This window comes from Orcinus orca, chromosome 2 (assembly GCF_937001465.1).
Source record: "Orcinus orca chromosome 2, mOrcOrc1.1, whole genome shotgun sequence".
Classification (NCBI taxonomy): Eukaryota; Metazoa; Chordata; class Mammalia; order Artiodactyla; family Delphinidae; genus Orcinus; species Orcinus orca.
In genome coordinates this window covers 176,095,994-176,113,909 of record NC_064560.1, presented here as the reverse complement: position 1 = coordinate 176,113,909, position 17,916 = coordinate 176,095,994, and the positions used below count along the sequence as shown (strand labels likewise).

General features: G+C 48.6%; 1 protein-coding gene across 5 annotated transcripts in view; it reads right to left on the bottom strand.

Annotated features, from left to right (window-relative positions):
* The window catches only part of TMEM63C (transmembrane protein 63C), a 135,750-nt gene that overhangs the window by 67,204 nt on the left and 50,630 nt on the right, over window positions 1-17,916 (bottom strand). Inside the window, exon 1 of one of the 5 annotated variants that reach the window (XM_049705218.1) lies at window positions 4,816-4,961. The exons of 3 other annotated variants lie outside the window; for them this stretch is intronic. The gene's annotated coding sequence lies outside the window, so the exon portion shown is untranslated. Of the gene's footprint in view, window positions 1-4,815; window positions 4,962-17,916 lie in introns of those variants that run through there. One more of the 5 variants, XM_049705216.1, reaches the window with a different exon arrangement.

Genomic DNA, 17,916 nt, shown 5'->3' with positions numbered 1-17,916 from the left:
TGTGTCAGCTGCGCTCCAGGGAGGAGGAACCCTCCGCTGGAGACGGACCAGCCTTGGGCCAGTTTAGGCTCCACCACTGTTGTGCGTGGGTGTGGCTGTGGCTATTACGACCTCTCTGAGCCCCAGCTTTCTCTTCTATCGAGTGGGCTACTCACACCTGCTCTGTCCCTCTCCTGGGCGTGCAGAGGACTAAAAAGTAATGACAAGGAATGTGAGGTCGCTGAGTGGCACCAGGATCTCAGGCCAGGGACACTGTTCAGGCTCTTGCTCTTCCGGTGCCTGAGGAAGTCTTCCCAAAGTCTGGCCTAATTCGCAGGCCTGGGCACACTAGGTCCTGGCCCAGGAGGGATCCCTGACCTGGTACCAACCTGTTTGCTGTACTGAAGGATGCCCCGCTCTGGCTCTGAGATGTCCCCCTCTACCAGGTCCTCAGGGATCTGAAGCTCTTTTTAAGGGAACAGCTCAGCTCCAACAGTGCCTATAGGGCCACCAACACCGTTGGTCAGCTACTGCCACCAAAGCACGGCCAGCCAACCCAGAGACCCCAGGACAGCTGGCCACTCGGCAGGTAAAAGAGTGAGCAATTGGGAAGAAGGGGGCTCCCAGTCACCAAACACATGCCAGACACCTTTCTGCTTCCTCCCACTCATCCTCCGCATGGCCCACTGCAGTGGGGGTTATTCTGCCGTGTTGTGAATGGAAGACTCACAGAGGTGAAGCGAGCAGTAATGAAGCAGGTGGAAACTCAGCTCCCAAGTGCCCCCAGGCAGTGCGTCTGGTGTGCCGGCCTCCACGCTCCCAAGCCCTCCATCAAGCATGGTTGGCCTCCACATCAGAAACCTAACAGACAGCCGTATCCTTGGCCAACTGGCCAGAGGTCCACCTTGCTCATCGGTGTCTCCACAGATCTCAGGACGCCTTGCTCTTCTGCCAGGACCCCGTGGCCTGGGGCCAGTGTCCCGCTGGCTGGGCACAATTCTGAGAAGACTCAGCCAGAGGGAGGAGAAGGCTCCTGTCTCCGGGGTCACCTTCCTTGGCGAGGCCACTCAGCCATGGGGAGGGCAGGCTTGGCTTCTGGCTGGAAGCTGGCCTGACCTCTGTGCCTCTGATCCTCTGAGGCTGCCAGAGGCCCCGACCTGGCATCACCAAGGGTCTGCAGGTGGCACAGGGCTGTGCCGTACCTCAGCCACCCCAGCTCAGCTCTTCAGAGCCTGCCTCCCGGGTGCTCGTGCGAAACAGCAGAGTGGAAAGTGAGACAAGCAGAAGGAGGGGGCCCAGGACACTTGGATCCCGGTTTTCTAATTGGGCCCAGGCTTCAGGTTCTTTCTGGAGCATTACTAATCACGAGGAGGCCGGAGGTGACAGTGGGACACCCCCTCCCCCTGCCTCTGCGGGTTCCAGTACCAGCCCCAGGCACGCTGGGAAGGACCGTGGCAGCTTGGGTACCTACCCTGCCCTAGAAACACAGGACAGAAAGTTCTGGCCACTGGTGCTCTTCTAAAGGGCCACGCTTGGTTGGTCCAGAGCATTCCAGACAGATCTAGAACAAGGACACAGCATACCTCACAAGCTGCCCATGTCATGTTCTCATCTCAACTCCCCCATTACCCTGTTTGGCACAAGTTGCACCAGCCACCTCGTGGGCAAGAACGAGGGGCCCCCTGTACACCACCCATGCTGACCTGTGAGTGAGCTGCAAAAACCACTGCTCTTCCGGAGAGGGAAGAGGAGGGAATGCCGGGCCCCACGTCAGGCAAAACAGTGCACTAAAAGCTGCTGGTCTCACCTGAAGCTGAGTGCTTCCCCTAAGCGCTTACATTACAGCCTTCCCAGGGGGAGACTGCCCACGGCCCTGAATGCTCTGCAGCCTCCCTGCACCCTGGACACTCTGTGCAAAGAGCTCCCAGCACTTTACACCCATTATCTCTACAGTTCTTTCACCAGCTCCTTCCCAGGAAGAACCAGAGTGGAGAGTCCATGGGATTCGAGAGTCAGTGGGGAGGATCCAGGCCTGCAGGCAGGTCTGCTGTGCTTACGGTGTGGAAATCATGTTAAACGTCACAGGTGGTTGAGGAGGGGGAAGGGAAGTCCTCAAGGGCCAAAACACAACATGAACTGGGCTGGGGAAGGATGGCCTGCCTGCCAAACCTAGAAGGGTGCTCTAGACTGGCCATGGCGGGGAGAGGGCAGCCTCCGCAGAGGGACTGGCCACATTTCCCGCATCGAGGCCGGAAACAGATGGTTCAATCTAGACCAGAGTCTCCAGGAATAACATTTCCCATCTGCAATAAACACTTGACATGTGCCCAAAGCCCTCCCACCCATCAGGGGAACGTGTTTTCATGTTTTCAGGTAGGGAAACTTGGAGGGCAGAGTGCCAGCTCATAGGGGCTCTGGTCCAGAAGCAGGTACTATGTTCCGTAAGTGGTTGTCCTCCCACTACCTGAGGGCCTCTCCAAGGCCTGCCTCTGCCTCTGCCTCTGCTTCTGCCAACCAGGAGGGATCACCACCAGCTTCCCTGGGTCATGGGGCAGTGGCCTTCCTCCTGGAGAAGGGCTAGAAGGGACCCTTGGGGGGCAGAGGAGCCAGACACACGGTAGGTACTCCTCTCTCTGGCATTGTACTGTCAACTCCACGGGCAGCTAGCTATGATCTGGGAACCCCATCCCCTCCCACAGGCCACCCCAGTGATTACTCGTGGTCATCATGTAGCCCAGGGCATGCGATGGAATCACCAGGGGCCAGCTTTCAGGGGCTCTGTGCTCGGAGGGTGTGTCTGAAAAGCATCAACTCATGCACCAGGCACATGGTAACTGTTTTGCTCAGAATCACGGACTTCCTATCCTGTGATGCTGTCAGAGGGATAACTGAAGTCCCTCTGCCCGTGGGCCCCCTCAGTGGCTGTGATCACAGCTGCTGGCACCAGGGCAGGAGAAATAGCTGCTCTTGGCTCTGAGAGGCCCACAGAATTTGTGTGTCCGCTCTGGGTGCACGATGGGAAGGTAACCAAGAGACTTTGGCTCCCCTCTTCAAGTTGCTTCTTTCCTAAGAAATCTGAAAACACATCTCAATGGAGGAGAAGATGCTGGAGCTGTTCCGTACCACTGACACTCCCCTCCCATCAGGAGGCACTCACAGCCTCACCTCACCGGGGCAGGGGCTGAAGGTGGAGAGGAAGAGAGAGGAAGGGGCCTCATCCAGTCTGCCCTGCGATGGGCCAGGGGAGTCAGCAGACCTGGGTGCAGGTAAGAACCCTGGAGCAACTCGCTACACCCTCGGTGACTCAGCTTCCTCACCTGTACAGTGACACTGCCTGGCTCCAGCTCTAAAATAAAATACAGCTCTCTGCCCGCCTCAGTTTCCCCCCAGAGAAAGGCATCTGCACCAGGGAGAAGGAGGATGAATTCACAAGGTGAATTCAGGAAAAGTTCACCTCCAAGGGCAACAGATCCTATGCAGTCCATTTCTCCCGGGGACAGGAGTTGGGGAGGGAGCAAGGTTGAGATCCACGGGGTGGTGGTGGGGTTGACGCTGAGAGAAGGTGGACTCAGTTCCCCCAGCTCTTCTCCAGGGAGAGGAGGGCTGTTAACGGAGAAAGTCCATCTGCCTGTCCCCCGTCCCTCCCACAGCAGCCTGGGAACTTCCAATTGGCTTTCATCAAGGCTGGTACACGAGACTGAAGCCCAGAACTGGGCTGCCCCTTCCGGCCTTCCTCCCCTGGAAGCCAACTCTCATTCTCTCCCTGAGCCCACAAGCAGAGCAGGGGCCCGTAGCTCCTCTACTTAGATGACTGTTTTTCATGAGTAGTTTTTCCCTGTCCTCATACAATTCTGATCCCTGCAGTGTTCACAGCCATGACACTCTGGAGCCTCCACAGAAGTTATATCTCCCTCCATTCTCAGGAATGAGGAAAGGGGGCACTGGGGGCGGGGGGTGTCCACCCCAGATTGGAACGGAGGCCTACAGAGTAAGCTCAGCCCCTGGCCCTCCAGAGCGCGTCAGGGCAAGGCAGTGCCTGGGAGGCCAGCTCTGCAGGACCTGCTGAGTGACCTTGGTGAAGCCACAGCACCCCTGGACCTCAGTTTCCCCAGGTCCGTCATACAGATCCAAAGTTTCTCTCTCAAGGCCAAGGTGAGGATGAACGCAAGAACCTTTCTGTGAAAGCATATGAGAAAAGGTGCCGTATTTTGCCCCTGAGAGCCCAGAAGTCCCGCCCACTCAGCACAGAATGAGACCGACCCACCCCCACCCCACCCCCGCCAACTGCAGCGCAGCCGTGACGCTGCCATAAGTCCTAACCGCGTTGTAGACTGCGGGGGAGAGCGCGCCCCTCCCATGCCAGCCCAGTGAGTGGGAGGCACAGCCCCAGGGAATCCCTGCATGGGGGTGGTCCAGAGAGGTAACCAACAGGCAGACAGAGGGGGACCCCAGCCAAGCCTCCTGCCCACCCACCCCACCCCCCCGACCCAGTGAATACGGTCGACCAAGCCACGGCCCTTCCTGGTAGGCGGCTCCTTCCACCCTGCCCTGGGTCCACGTTGGGGGAGAGCCGGCGAGGCCACGGAGTGTGGCGCAGTCTCCCCCGCCCCCATCCCTCCCAGTCCGAGGTCCCGGAAAGCGTAGAGCAAGCAGTCCTGCCCCACCCCCTCCCCTGTCCAGGACCCGGATTGTGCGCCCCTTCTTCCAGCCGGGAAGACCAGTTCCAGCTGATACCACCCGCTTGCTCACCACGTCTGCGCTCTCGGCGCCACGGCCCCAGCGCCAGGAAAGGTACGCAGGCCGCCGGGACGCGGTGACGGGCCACACGCTCCCTACCTGGGAGGAGACTGCCAGCCGGTCCTCCTCCTCGCGGGCCTAGTGAAGCCAGCCCCACCTGGCAAGGGACTGTCAGCAAATTCCCCGCTGCATCACCATGGGAGCGGCATCCCGGCCCCTCCCAGGCAGAAGCCAACCTTGGCCCCGCCCCAATGCTGCTTGACCCGCGAGGGAACCCAGGCTGGATTTTCATATGCAAAGGCCCAGGCTCCGCCTTAGAGACTTTGTAGCTACCAGGAACCATCAGCAAATTACCATCGCAAATATACAAGGCTGGCAGTCCCTTGCTGTAGACACTCCAGCACCCTCCGAAGCTCTGGGCCCTGGCAGGCGTCCTGCTGCTCTCTGCCCACCCTACAGCCTTCACCCCCACTTCAAGCTCTCCTTTGAGGCTAGTGCCCCTTTCAACCCACCCAACCCCGCCAGCCAAAGCGAGAAAAGACAACCGCACAAAGGTAACAGCGCTTAGCCCCGCCCAGGGACCAGCTCCTGGCACCGGCCCAGTGATTGGTTCCTTCTTCCCCAGCAAAGGGAAGGAACATCTACAAATTGACCACAGCCCTGTCCAGGAGGCCCAAGAGGGTGGGCTGGGTCATTTCCAGTTTGCCATGGGCCACAGTCCTGTAGGTCTCCAGTTTCTTCAAAGTCCTGGCTACCCTGCTGGAGACACTAGTTTTGACTCTGGGGGCAGGTGCCAGTGTTCGAACCCCCAAAGATCAGTATACAAACTAAGGGGCAGTAGTAAACAGCCACTCTCCTCTCTCCCAGGAAGGGGCCTAAGCATGTTTATTTAATAGACTTTACGAGAGAGGCAGGTTGCTGACCAACCTTTGAAAGTGACTCTCTTTTAACAGTTATATAATGGTAAGATATTGACAGAGTTGTTAGCAATGTGCTAAGAAGGCCACAGAGTAATCAGTGTGAGTCTAAGGTCATGAGACACTGACAGGAGGGTCAAAGGGTAGCTAGGCTTTCAGGGGTTGGCTCCCCATAACCAGCAGCACCGCGCTCCCTCCAGGATGGCACACCCTGGTCATCTCTCTCCCTCCCCTGCACCTGCCCCCGCCCCCTCACCCCCTGGTTCTCCTGACCCAGCAGTGCCATGAAAACCCAAAGTGAGCCACTAGGCATTCTGCTGAGATCCGTCCATTTCTTCGCTCCCTCACCCATTCGTTTATTCATTCGTTCAAGGACTAGGAAGGCTTTTGGTTGTCTATCATGCAATGGCAACAGGGTATCAAGGGTCTGGGTTCTAGCCTGGGCTCAGCTGCTAGTGTGCTTTGCAATTTTGGATAACTTGCTTGATCTGTCTTTCTTTCTTTTTCCCTCTCATCTGTAATAATGAGAGGGCTGGGCTCGTTGGGGTTTAAGGCCCCTCTGGCCCTAACATTTCTATTCCTCTCTTCTAGGATAGAGTCTGGTGGGAACAAATATAAACCAGGTAAGTACAAAAGTAATGTTTAAGAACTCTAGCTGCCCAGATTCCAGTCCCAGCTGGGCCATCTAAATATGGGACTTAACCTCTCTGAGCTTCATTCTTTGCATATGCAAAATGGCGGGAATAATAATAACAACCTTAAAGGGTAGTTGTGAGGATTAAATGAGATATTGTATACAAAGTAGATGCTCAATAAATATTGTTGTTTTTGCTGTCGTTGTTATGGTACTGGTGGGAGAGAGTAAAACCTGGACAAAAGCAGCTTGTCCTTCTCTCTGCTTCCTCACTACAGAACTAGTGTCTGACTCCAGGGTGGAAGGATTAAGTGTCTTATGTATGAGGGTAATAGCTGTTCCTTTAGAAAAACCCTGTGTTAAGTGGAAAGAACATGGTCTTTGGATCCAGTTGAAACTTGGTTCAAGACTGGGCTCTGGGCTTCCCTGGTGGCACAGTGGTTGTAGAGTCCGCCTGCCAATGCAGGGGACACGGGTTCGTGCCCCTGTCCGGGAAGATCCCACATGCCATGGAGCGGCTGGGCCTGTGAGCCGTGGCCGCTGAACCTGCGCGTCCAGAGCCTGTGCTCTGCAACGGGAGAGGCCACAACAGTGAGAGGCCCGCATACCGCAAAAAAAAAAAAAAAAAAAAAAATCTGGGCTCTGCCTCTTACTAGCTGGGTGACTTTGCACTAGTTACTTAGCCACTCTGAGATTAATTTTCACATCTATAAAACGGAGATGGAAATAAAAGGAGTCCAACAGTAGTACCTACCTCATAGAGTCACTGTGAATATAAAATGCATGTAAGTTACTTGGGTCAGTTTTTCACAAACAGAGGCTGGTCAGTATTAATCTCGCCCTTCCAGGAAGGACCTAGATAGAATGGAGGGGAGAAATGTCTAGGCATCCTTGACTGAGTGTCCTGTGAGAAGACTGGGTAGTGGGTATTCTAGCTCAGACCCAGAGCTGGCATCAGCAGCTCTCCAGCCCCCTTTGCCCAGGTGCCATCCACACAGAACCTATGAACCAGCCTCCCTGGATGAGCCCGATCCCTGAACATGCCCTCTGCTGGGAGCTGAGGCCAGAATGGGAGGCTGAAAGCAGGTCCTGAAAGGCCTCACACGCAGGGCTCAGGAGTTTAGACTTTGCTCAGCAGGCAAAGGGAGCCGTGGAAAGTTTTTGAACAGCAGCCACAGGATAAAGTTTTTGAGCCAACACCCAACCCACTCCAGTTCCTGGAGGCGAGACCTGATAGGCATCAAGGATGTACAATAAAGGGAGATACAGAAAAGGGGGGGGGGATCCATGGGAATACCAGGTGGGCTGTATGGTGGGACAATCAGAGAGATGACCCTAACCAACTGAACATCAACGGCCTAGACGAGTGTCAGGCTGGTAGAAGGTGCTTTGTCGAGGCGTGAAGGTGTGTGGGAATGAATAGCTGAGGCTTTTGCGAATAGCTGTGGCCTTGAGAGGCTTTCAAAGAAAAGGTGCTTCTGGCCTGTGGGTGCTGAGAACATCTTTCATGTTCTCACTCATGTGATTAAGGTGGGAGATCTCTGAAAGATGATGAGTGTTGTCTTAGTGACTGCTTTCTTAACCTCCAGTGTCTTGTCTGGGATCTTAATCCAGGACAACAACAAAGACACAAAAGTCCTCTGAGCAATCCAAACGGAAGGAACTGCTGTCAAAATCAGATGCTTTTTCTGTAGGAGAGCACCTTGTGTCTTCAATGACAGCCCACCTGCGTTTATTCTACGCACGGTTTAAACAGATCCAGTGTGGCAGAGACCGCTAAGTATCCGCTTATGTCCTTTTTTCCCCTCTTTTAGCAGTAGAGCTTCCAAGGTTAAAACTTGGTTACATGGCTACCCTACTAGAGACTACACATCCCAGCCTCCCTTGCAGGCAAGTGCAGCCATAGGACTAAGTTATAACCAATGGGATGGGAGTGGAAGTGATCTGTTTCATTTCTGGGCCACATTCTTAAAAGGAAGCTGCCTGCTCTCCAGTTCCTCTTTCCCCTTGTGCAGACTGGACCATGGACAGGGGGTGGAGGTGGGGACAACTTTGATGATGCTGACAAGGACCTGACTTTGGCCAATCTACAAGACCTGAGTCTCATGATGACCTGGAGAAGAAGAGCCCTGAACTATTGACACCTTGGTCTATGACAGCAGCTGAACCCATAGCCTGATAAATCTAGTTTCCTGATTTTCAAGCCCACAGTAGACGGAAAAGAGCATATTGGAAGGAGAAAGGACTTACAAAAAGCAAGCACAGTGAAATTAGCAAAAGCCTAGAGCAAGAGGATATAGAACAACTTATATAAACAAGAGGATATAAAACAAACTCAGAGTTTGGGGTCATTTAGTTCAGGGCCAAGAAGCCTTGGGGGCGCCATTGTATTACAAGATAATGTTGGAAATGCTCAGAATAACAATCTTGAATCATTAAGAGAGGGTTAATTCTGATGGAATATTTTATTTTAAAAGCAAAGCAATTATATGATATGTCTAATGTGTCTGAAAATGGTTAACATAAAACTTGTATGCTTAAGGGTAGAAACCTGCAGCATCCATTCAAAATAATATCTTTCCTGATGGGTCAGAAAGTAGAGATTTTGACTCATTGATATATTCCTTCTCCCACTAGATTATACATCCTTTTAAGATCAGATTGTATCTCCTTTTTCTTTTTATTCCTAGTGTCTAGCACAGTGCTAACTCAAATAAATATTTTTTAATAACTAAGGGGGTGAAATCTGTGTTACCTTAGATGCCAGAGCTTAGTAGGGTCCCACCAGCTGATGTGGAATATTGAGCAGTGAAATTGCCTGAGGTCCCAAAACACCCTGGTGGAGAGCTGCAGGGCCACAGCCCTCACAGCCAAGAGCGTTCCGAGCCCGTGGTGACCCTACCCCTGTTGTCTAGAAATCATTTCGTCAGAAACACTCCCCTGAGCTCACAAGACCAACATGCACAGGATTTTCATTGCAGAACTGGTTGTAATTCCAAAAACAAACACAGTTGTACACAGGCCACACAACGGTGCATGGCCTTTCTTCACTGTCCAGGGGAGATGTTCAGGAAAATTCAAAATAAGAGGGAAAAAAGCGGGAGGTCCAGGAAGGGGTCAGCTAGGTGTGCCCACTGCTAGTTTCACATCATTTCGACGGCTTCGAGGCAAGAGAGATACACTAGTGTCCCCATCATCCTAAAGCCCAGTGCTAGTCACCTAGCTAAGTAGGGGGTAAGAAAGGGGGCGGCAGGTCTGGAGGTCCTGAGAGTCCGCAGATTTTGCTATAAGATCTAGAAATAAACTATGCCACTGACAGGGACAGTATTTTTCAAGGCAGAACCACATCACTATTCACACTTTGTGACAATCCAGATACTCTAGGGTATCCCCTATCCCCAAGAGCCCAATCAAAACTCTCCAAGAAGGTGGGTCTATTTTGGGAGCTCAGGCTTCTGTCACACACTCTAATCTGCCTTTCCAAACCGAAGGAAATTTGATTACCTATTCAGAAAGTAGGCAAGCTGTACTGGGATTGAATACTATTTTTTCAGTGTCCTCTATCTAATCAAACATGGGGTTGTGGGTTTTGAGAGACACACAGCACTGACCCCTCACTGGAAGCTGGCACTCCCCAGTCTGGTGGGGCCAGAGTGGAGAAGTCAGGGCCCTCTAACCACATGGTCCTCAAGGCAGAGAACCTAAGCCTCCCCTCCGCTGGGACAGCCCTGGCCTCCCTGCCCTCCCTCACCCGTGGCCTCAGGCTGGGTCCCCACTCACCAAGGCCCCACCAGGTAGAGGCTCTTAGCTAGCCGCAGCTTCTTTTACTTCTGTCCCGGAAGAGGGGAAATTCATGACTAGTGGGAGGTCACTGTCATCTACCTCCAAGTCACTACGAATTATCAATATTGGAAACTCCTCGTGGGGCCGGGTCAGAGGTGGATGCAGATGACACCACAAGGGAAGCGCCACCGTGTGCTGGAACTCTGGAGACACATTGGAGAGGGAGGGTTTCCCCATCCAGAACTGAGCTAAACTGAACATTTCCAGGGCAGATCTGGAGGTTTGAAGCCTGCACAACCTCACCTCAGTTCTGTCTTGAGCCTGGCTGATGCCCTGCAGGATTAGGTTGTTAAAGAATACTTGGGGGGCTTCCCTGGTGGCGCAGTGGTTGAGAGTCCACCTGCCGATGCAGGGGACACGGGTTCGTGCCCCGGTCCGGGAAGATCCCACATGCTGCGGAGCGGCTGGGCCCGTGAGCCATGGCCACTGAGCCTGCGCGTCTGGAGCCTGTGCTCCTGGAGCCTGTGCTCCGCAACGGGAGAGGCCACAACAGTGAGAGGCCCGTGTACCGAAAAAAAAAAAAAAAAAAAAAAGAATACTTGGAAACTAAATTAGCAGTGGTGAGTTTGCTGTAGTATATACTGAAGTAGAAATATAATGTAGACATGAAACATATAATGTTAGAAACCAATGTTACCTCAATAAAAAATAAATACTTGGGTCCTCATGTTGATATTTATTGAGGCTATAGACCACCCCTCACCCCTCAAGCAGATCCTCATAGGGCAGAAATATGGTTTCCCTATTGGATTTCTTCTGGGCTACAAAGTGAGGATCCCATCTCCATGGCCAGCCTCTTGAAAGTAGCTCTGCTGTACTGTGGGAGTTGGCATTTGTTTCCAGTAATGAACACATTCTTTATTTTATACCTTTATTAACTTGTGAAATATAATACACAGACAGGGAATTCCCTGGTGGTCCAGTGGTTAGGACTCCATGCCCTCACTGCTGAGGGCCCGCATTCAATCCCCAGTCAGGGAACTAAGAATCCCGCAAGCCACACAGCGCAGCCAAAAAAAAAAAAAAAAAGGACATAAGAGAGGTGTATATAAAACAGAAATGAGAGCTATAATGAATAATCCTAAAGCAAACACTATGTAACCACTGCCTAGGTCAAGAAATAGAACATTATACCAGACATTTTCCTGTGTTGCTACCCAGTCGCACCCCTCTCTTCTCCACCTGCCCCCCCCGACCCACAGATAGCCCTCTCTTGACCTTAATGGTAACCTTTACTTCCTTTTCTTTATACTTTACCACCTGATTATTCATCCTTAATCAATAGAGTTTGGTTGGGTCTCTTTTTTTAAGTGGATATTAATGGAATCCGAGTCTGTATATACTTCACGTAGGGCTTCTTTTACTCAACGTTATATATTAAAGATTCATTCAATGGGGGCTTCCCTGGTGGCGCAGTGGTTGAGAGTCCGCCTGCCGATGAAGGGGACGCGGTTCGTGACCCGGTCTGGGAGCATCCCGCGTGCCGCGGAGCGGCTGGACCCATGAGCCATGGCCGCTGGGCCTGCGCGTCCGGAGCCTGTGCTCTGCAACGGCAGAGGCCCCAACAGTGAGAAGCCCGCGTACCGCAAAAAAAAAAAAAAAAAAAGATTCATTCAAGTTGTGGCGTGCAGTTGTAGTTTATTCATTGTTATTGCTGCATGGCACTCCATTGCATGACTCTGCCGTAATTAATTTATCCTGGTTGGTGGAAATTGGGGTTACGAACAACTTTTTGTGCATCAGCTTGTTTTCTAAAAAAATGCCACTATGCCTGCTGCACGTGTGCTCGAGTTTCTGTAGACCAAGAGTCAAGTTGTGGGGACGACCATCCACATTGGGGGTGTGTATCGTCAGCTCTACTAATTAATGCTAGAATGTTTCCCAAGGTAGAGTTGTATCAATTTGTACCTCCACCAGCAGTGGGTGAGAATTCCCGATGCTCCACATCCTTTCCAATATTTGACATTGATGGTCTTTGTTACCATCCTGGTGGGGTTTTAGTAGTGTCTCCTTGTGGTTTTAATATGCATTTCATGAATTATGAATGAGGTGAGGTACATGATCAAGTATTTATTGGCCATTTGGAATTTTTTTTTGGAGGTACCTGTTCAAGCCTTTCACCCAGTTTTTAAAAATTGGGTTGTCTTTCTAATTGATTTGAAAGACATTAAAAATATCCTTACAGTTATCTGCTCCCGCTTGGGGGTTTGCCTTTTCAGTCTATGGTGTTCTCAGATTAACAAGAGTTTTAAATTTTAATTTAGCAAAATTTATCTATCTCTTTATATCATATTTAAGAAATATTTCCTGGCCCTGAGGACTTAAAGACATTCATCTGTACTACCTTCTAAAAGTTTGAAGTTTTTTGCAATTTACATTTAACTCTAGAATCTATACGGAGGTACACCAGTGACAATGGCAGGGGAGGTAACTCCAAAAGTCTGTCCGTCCTCAAAAATAATGAATAAACTGGCAAAAAAAACTATCAGAGTCAACTTGTTTGGAACTCTGGAAACTAACGGAAGGCTTGCAGCACTCAGGGAATGCTTAATCAAGGGAAAAAGCAGCTGAATCCCAGTAAGAAAGCTTTACGGTATTTTTTAAATACACTTTATGTTTTAGAGCAGTTTTAGGTTCAAAAATTTAGCAAAATTAGGCAGAGATTTCCCCATGGCCCCACATATGCTCAGCCTCCCTGCTATCAAAATGAACCGCCACTGACATATCAGAATCACACAAAATCCATAGTTTATGTTAGGGTTCCCTCCTGGTGTTGTACATCCCAAGGGTTTTGACAAATGTATACGGACATATATCCACAATTTTAATATCATCAGAATAGTTTTACTGGCCTAAAAATCCTCTCTGTTCTTCCTATTCATCTCTCTCTCCCCTCCACCACTGATCCTTTTACTGTGTCCATAATTTTGCCTTTTCCAGAATGTCGTATAGTTGGAATAATACAGTAGGTAGCCTTTTCAGATGTTTCTTTCACTTAGTAATATGCATTTAAGTTTCCCACATGTCTTTTCATGGCATGATAGCTCATTTCTTTTTGTGCTGAATAATATTCCATTGTCTGGATGTACCTTAACTCATTTATCCATTCACCTATGGAAGGACATCTTGGCTACTTCCAAGTTTTGGCAATTACGAATAAAGCTTCTCTGACCACCCATGTGCAAGTTTTTGTGTGGACATAAGTTTTCAGCTCATTTGGATGAATATTAAGGAGCCCAATTTCTGGATTATATGGTAACAATATGCGCTATACCATTTTGCATTCCCACCAGCAATGAATGAGAGTTCCTGTCGCTCCACATCCTTGCCAGCGTTTGATTTTGTCAGTGTCTGGATTTCTAATAGGTGTGTTGTGGTACCTCATTGCCGTCATAATTTGCAATTCCCTAGTAGCATACAATGTGGGGCATTTTTTCATGTGCTTATTGCCAACTATATATCTTCGTTGATGAGGTGTCTGTTCAGGCCTTTTGCCCATTTTTTAATGAGGTTACTCATTTTCTTCTTTTTGAGTTTTAAAAATTCTTTATATATGTATATATATTTGGCTGCACTGGGTCTTTGTTGCTGCCCGCAGGCTTTCTCTGGTTGCGGCGAGCGGGTCTACTCTTCATTGCGGTGCGCGGGCTTCTCATTGCTGTGGCTTCTCTTGTTGCGGAGCACGGGCTCTAGGCCCACAGGCTCAGTAGTTGTGGCGCGTGGGCTTAGTTGATCTGAGACATGTGGGATCATCCTGGACCAGGGCTTGAACCCGTGTCCCCTGCATTGGCAGGCGGATTCTTAACCACTGCACCACCAGGGAAGCCCCAGAATTCTTTATGTATTTTGAATAACATCTTTTATCAGATATGTCATTTGCAAATATTTTTTCCCAGTTTGTGGCTCATCTTCTTATTCGCTTGACTGTGTCTTTCACAGAGCAGAGGGGGGTTTTCTGTGTTTTTTTTTAGATTTTGATATTTTAATTTCTTTTGAATACAAGTCACTTTCTGTAAGCTAAGAAACAGAATCAAACTAAGGCAGTCTTGTCCTCTAGAGATCCAGGCCAGTTCTTACAATCTTCAGCAGGATGACATCATAATATGAGGTGCTAACAACAGGGTTAAAAACTATAAATAATAACCACTTATTTACATTTTTTCCTTAGGAAACAGCCAAAAGTCCAGTCCTTAAAGGCATGATATACAGAACATCTAGATCTACAAAGGACAGAATTATCCAAATGATACGCTGGCCAACCTGTCGGTGAACCAGATCAGAGCTGGCCCAGGACCGGTGAACAGAGAATGTGTTTACGGTTTGAAAATTTGCTCTGAGGTTTAAAAATTTTCTAGTTGCTGTTAATAAGAAAGCAAGTAAAAAATATTAGAGATGCCCCACACTGGTTATTTGATTTTGCCAAGGTTTTCCACTAGAACACAAGGTTAGAGTATGGGGATAAGACACTTAGATATTTTCAAAATAAATTACTTAGTAATAAGAAATCTGACTTAACTGCATTCTTCCATTTGCCACAAGAACATATTGACAATGAGGACTATTTAAAAGAATGCTCAACTCTAAAAAGGGTGGTGGCAGCAACACATTCCACTACAGAATTACCTCCCACTTTCCCATACAATTAACATGGCTACTTTTCACGTGGAAAAACTTGTCAGGAGCTCTTGCCAGGGCCAGGAGATGAAAAGTAGAGACTGTCCTGATGACATGGATAGCTGTAAGCTCCGTTAACGTCTTTAGGATGGACCCATAAAATCTGGCCACTGTTTTGTTAAACATCTGCAAATCGCAGAACTCCTTAGCCCTTAGCCATAGTATCTGCTCAATGTCTCAAAGCTGGGCTCAGTCCCATCTGGGACTCTTTTCTTCAGGGCTGAGGTGCGTGCTAGTCATCAAAGTCTGGCATGTCATCGTAGGAGTGTCCCCAGTAGCCTTTGGGTGCATGGCAGGCGATGCGCAGGTGGTAAAATCCCGGCAGGAACACCAGGATGCCAATGATCAGGACAGGAACAGCCTGGTCTACCCCCTCATGGGAACTCTGGGAGAAGTTTGTTGAAGCTCAAAGGAGGAAACATGTCTTGTTATCTGAGAACAAAATCCCTTTGCTGACATAGTCTGCCAGCAGGAGGGAGCCTATGATAATGAGAAAGGCACCCATCAAAAACAACACCGTAGGGCTTCCCTGGTGGCACAGTGGTTGAGAATCTGCCTGCCAATGCAGGGGACACGGGTTCGAGCCCTGGTTTGGGAAGATCCCACATGCCGCAGAGCAACTGGGCCCGTGCGCCATAACTACTGAGCCTGTGTGTCTGGAGCCTGTGCTCCGCAACGAGAGGCCGCGACAGTGAGAGGCCCGTGCACCGCGATGAAGAGTGGCCCCCGCTCACCGCAACTAGAGAAAGCCCTCGCACAGAAACGAAGACCCAACACAGCCAAAAATAAATTAATTAATTAATTGTTAAAAAAACAAAAACAAAACAGCACCGTAGCAGGTGCAATGGCCTTATATGGAATCTTAGGAGGGCCTTTCTTAAACTTTAATAAATTGGATCTCATGACATCAGGAAAGAAGGAAGATTCCCACAAATCTGTCGGCTTTAGCAGTTAGTTCCTCCCTGAAGGTCAATGTAGCCATCGTCTGTACTGGAGAACCTTGAGTATTTCACTTTACTACTGGGGATTTCGGTAGCCAGGTTGGTACGAGATTGCATCATAACACGCTGACACAGCTACAGTCGGAGCCCCGCCAGGCCATCTGCATGCCACAGCTAGCTCACGGTTTGCAGCGGGCGAGCCGAGGCCTCATGGCACGCCTCCCACAACTGCCTCCCCGACCCCGACCCCAGAGATTTTTAATTAATTAAAACAATTAGATTAACAAGTCTCCCTTCCATGAATCATGGCCTTTGGTGTTATATCCAAAAAGTCATCATGTCAAAGGTAATCTAGCTTTTTTCCTATGTTATCTTCTAGGAGTTTTATAGTTTTGAATTTTACAGTTAGCTCTAAGATGCATTTTGAGTTAATTTTTTGTGAAGGGTATAAGGTTCATTTTTTGGCATGTGGATGTCCAGTTGTTCCAGCACCAATTGTTGAAAAGACTCTCTGTGTTCTAATGTATTACATTTGCTTCTTCATTAAAGATCAGCTGATTATATTAATGTGGATCTATTTCTGGGCTTTTAATTGTGTTCTGTTGATCTGTTTGTTCTTTCATCAATAAAACTGTTGATCTATTTGTTCTTTCATCAATAAAACTTTCATCAATAAAAAACTGTCTTGATCATATTATAGTAAATCTTTACGTCAGTAGTTTCAGTTCTTTAACTTTGTTCTTTTCTTTTAATATTGTGCTGGCTGTTTTCAGTCTTTTGTTTCTCCATATAAAGTTTATAATCATTCTTTCAATGTCCACAAAATAACTTGCTGGGATTTTAATTGGGATTGAGTTAAATCTATACATCAAGTTGGGAAGAACTGACATCTTGACAATATTGAGTCCTCTTATCCATGAACAAATGGAATATCTCTCAATTTATATAGTTATTCTTTTAATTTTTTCATCAGAGTTTTGTAGTTTTCCTTATATAGCTCTTGTACATGCTTTACAGTGTTTTAACTTATCCTGGTGCCAACAGCCTGCATTCCTAGTACCAGCGCTGGGAGGTTAGCAGTACTGATCCCATTCTTTAAAAAAATGCTATAGTTGTTTACTTCGACCTGCTTGGTAGCTTCCAGGAGGACTGGTTCAAAAGCCTTGCCTTTATCTCACCTAACTCAGAATTCTCCCACGGCTGAGGTGGCTACTTGGAGGCATTTGTGGAAAACATTTTAAGGCCAATGAATCAATCGCCGCTGCCTGGGGTATTGGATAACAGTTGGGGGTATTAGACAACAGTTGCGGGTAATGGATAACAGTTGGGGCAAAAAATAGGCTAACCAAAAACTTGGGAAGAAAAGCTGGGAAATGAGATCCTTTGGGGAATAAGGATCTAAAATTTTTTTTCCTTTTATATTGGAGTATAGTTGATTAACAATTGTTGTGTTAGTTTCAGGTGTACAGCAAAGTGATTCAGTTATACATATACATGTATCTATTCTTTTTCAAATTCTTTTCCCATTTAAGTTATTACAGAGTATTGAGCAGAATTCCCTGTGCTATACAGTAGATCCCTGGTTATCTATTTTAAATACAGCAGTGTGTACATGTCAATCCCAAACTCCCAATCTATCCCTCCCTCCTCACCCTTGCCCCCCCCCCCCGGTAACCATAAGTTCATTCTCTAAGTCTGTGAGTCTGTTTTTATTTTATAAATAAGTTCATTTGTATCATTTTTTTCAGATTCCACATATAAGCGATATCATATTTTTGTCTTTCTCTGTCTGACTTACTTCACTTCGTATGATAATCTCCAGGTCCATCCACATTGTGCAAATGGCATTATTTCATTTCATTCTTTTTAATGGCTGAGTAGTATTCCATTGTGTATATGGACCACATCTTCTTTATGCATTCATCTGCCGATGGATATTTAGGCTGCCTCCACGTCTTAGCTATTGTAAACAGCGCTGCAATGAATATTGAGGTGCATGTGTGCTTTCGAACCATGTTTTTCTCTGGATATATGCCCAGGAGTGGGATTGCTGGATCGTATGGTAGCTCTGTTTTTACTTTCTTAAGAAACCTCCATACTGTTCTTCATAGTGGCTACACCAATTTATATTCCTACAAACACTGTAGGAGGATTCCCTTTTCTCCAGGTAGATTCCCAGGTATGTGAAAAG